At 33.8% G+C, this 2,995-nt stretch overlaps 1 pseudogene; it reads left to right on the forward strand.

Moving 5' to 3' along the window:
• Positions 1–490: 490 nt before the first annotated feature.
• On the forward strand, positions 491–2,945 carry LOC101500407 (nucleotide-sugar uncharacterized transporter 2-like; annotated as a pseudogene).
• The last annotated feature ends 50 nt before the right edge of the window (positions 2,946–2,995 follow it).

Below are 2,995 nucleotides of genomic sequence, written 5' to 3' on the forward strand. Positions count from 1 at the left end.
TAAGTGGATTTTGTGGCTGCCTAAGCCCTCACAAAATCACAACATTGTGATTTTGTGAGGGTTTAGGCAACCACAAAATCCACCTAAGTTTTTAAGCATTTGTGAGGGCTTTTTCAGCCACAAATAAAGACCAATTTCAATTTTTGTATTTGTGAGGCCTTTTTCGGTCACTAATTTGTGAGGGTTTTTTTCGGCCACAAAATATTTGTTAAGTTGGCCACAAATTAGGGTTTTTCTTGTAGTGACAAACCTTTCTCCAACATAACCACTACAAAAAAAAAGATTTATTGTGACACTCAACATTTAGTGATATATATTTGTTTGTCACTATAGTTAATTTTAGCTACAGAGAGAATGTCACAAATGCTAATTTAATATAACTTAAAAACAAAAGCAAAAAACCAAAATATCCCATCTTAAACATATTCACTTATTCTCTTTCTTTTCCATTTTCATCTTGTAATATTTTCCCATTCTATTTCTTCTCATTTATTTCTTTCTCAATTTTTTTTTCTGAAATTTGCTCAAAATATCTTTCCAATTTCTTCTCATAAATTATTAAAGCTTTTTCCGATTTCAATTTCCGTTTTTTTTTGTTGAAGAAGTATTTCTCAATTTCTTCGTTGATTATCGTTTTTCAGTTCAAGAACCATTTCTTCATATTTTTTCGATTCCATCTTGAATCAATTCCTTCAGTTTCCGATTCAAACTCAACTATTTCTTCATTGATTATCTTTTTTACGATTAAGCAATTTTCGATTTAAGATTCAAACTCAGCATTCAGATTCAGCGGATTAGGGATTCACGAGTAAGTGAATTTTTTTTTCTCTATTAGCAATTTGCATTGGTTTTTATACTACTTTGCCAAGTTGCTCTTTCTGCTCTACAACCACCGTAAGAAACCCTGGAGGCCACATTCTCTCCGGCAGATGGCGCCGTCTGTGTTACTATTCCCCTCCAGATCGCAGCACCGCCACCGTTCTCATTGTGTGCAGCCACTATCTCGCTACTCTGAATTCGCTTTTGTAAGTATCAACATATATCTATTCCAATCAACTTATTATCTCTATTTTGTATTTACTTTTATGATTTCCTTCTCGTCTTTGAGGTTTTGTGTTGCTGATTATTTCCCCTCTCCGCTTTTGTTCTGTATATCTAGAATTACTGGATTATCGTTGTTATTGGCATAATTTGCTACTGTGAGATATCACATTTTTTTTAGCAAATTTGAAATTGAATTAGATGTGTTAATAAAATGAATGAATTGTATGCTAATGTCAAATTCACAAGATAAATGATGATTACCACTGTCTATTGAAATTCCATTTTGATTCTCTTATTATTTGTTTTTTTGTTTTTTGTTTTTTGAAAATTTAAATGAAGATTTGATGTTGTATTAGTAGTACTAGTTGTAAATTGCCATTGTTTTTTATTATTAGTGAAGAGGCTTATGTTTGTGTTCCAAATAACAATAACTTATCCCACAAAAGGTGTGATGGATGTTTTACACCGACACATAGACACTAATGATAATTTGAAAAATCGAAGTAATTGAATATAACTACATATTTTTGAGTCGTGTTGGACACTAACACCCGTCAGACAACAAAAACACTACTTTACCGTGCTACGTAGTTTCCAATACTAATGTAAACTCGACAATGCTTTACAGTTCTCATGGTTAAAATTATCAAGTAAAGCACTGGAAGAACTAAGATCTTCTCTCTACTATGAGCTCCGAACATCAGAAGGAGCCAAGCGCCAACAACAAAGATATTGTGGACCAGTGGTGGCATTATCTTTCAACTTTATGGTTGCAATTGGAATCATCATGGCAAACAAATTGGTATGTAACATTTACTTCTTATGGTGCATGCATTTTATCATCATTATTATTATGACATGTTAGGAAGGTTGAAACTGAAATAGCCCTCTTGAATTTGATAAAACTTTGTTGTTGACAGGTGATGGGAAGAGTTGGCTTCAACTTCCCAATTTTCCTCACATTTGTTCATTACATCACTGCAAGGGTTCTCCTTGCATTTTTTAAAGCACTCTCAGTGCTTCCTGTGTCTCCTCCATCTAAAACAACTCCATTTTCTTCTATATTTGCACTTGGTGGCTTGGTGCTGTTATGGCTTTTGCTTCTGGCCTTGCAAACACCAGCCTCAAGCATAAAAGGTTCATGCTCTTGCTCTAACATATCAATCATAAGAGTTTTGGAACTTCCTTTCATGTTGCTGACAGTTAAGTTCATGCAGTGTTGGTTTCTATCAAATGGCTAAGATTGCTGTTACCCCAACAATTGTTTTGGCTGAGTTCATACTTTATAGAAAAACCATTTCTTCAAAAAAGGTCAAAAAATAAACTTTTTCCTTTCTTTTGTTTCTCTCTCTTTTATAAAGAACTATTCCATCCAACCCTTTAATTTTTTCTGTATTGATCATGTCATTGGAATACAATGATGCAGGTTTTGGCTTTGGCTGTTGTATCAGCCGATGTAGCAGTTGCTACTGTGTCAGATTTAGAGTTCAATTTATTTGGTGCTATAGTTGGCATTATATGGATAGTACCAAGTGCCATAAATAAAATTTTATGGTCTACTTTGCAGCAGCAAGGAAATTGGACAGTTTTGGCGTAAGTACTAGTAGACAGTATCTAATTTCTCCTTTGAAAATTATTTGGTGCTATAGTTGCCATTATATGGATAGTATCAAGTGCCATAAATAAAATTTTATGGTCTACTTTGCAGCAGCAAGGAAATTGGACAGTTTTGGCGTAAGTACTAGTAGACAGTATCTAGTTTCTCCTTTGCAAATTATTTGGTGCTATAGTTGCCATTATATGGATAGTACCAAGTGCCATAAATAAAATTTTATGGTCTACTTTGCAGCAGCAAGGAAATTGGACAGTTTTGGCGTAAGTACTAGTAGACAGTATCTAGTTTCTCCTTTGCAAATTATTTGGTGCTATAGTTGCCATTATATGGATAGTA

This window comes from Cicer arietinum, chromosome 2 (genome assembly GCF_000331145.2).
Source record: "Cicer arietinum cultivar CDC Frontier isolate Library 1 chromosome 2, Cicar.CDCFrontier_v2.0, whole genome shotgun sequence".
Taxonomy (NCBI): domain Eukaryota; kingdom Viridiplantae; phylum Streptophyta; class Magnoliopsida; order Fabales; family Fabaceae; genus Cicer; species Cicer arietinum.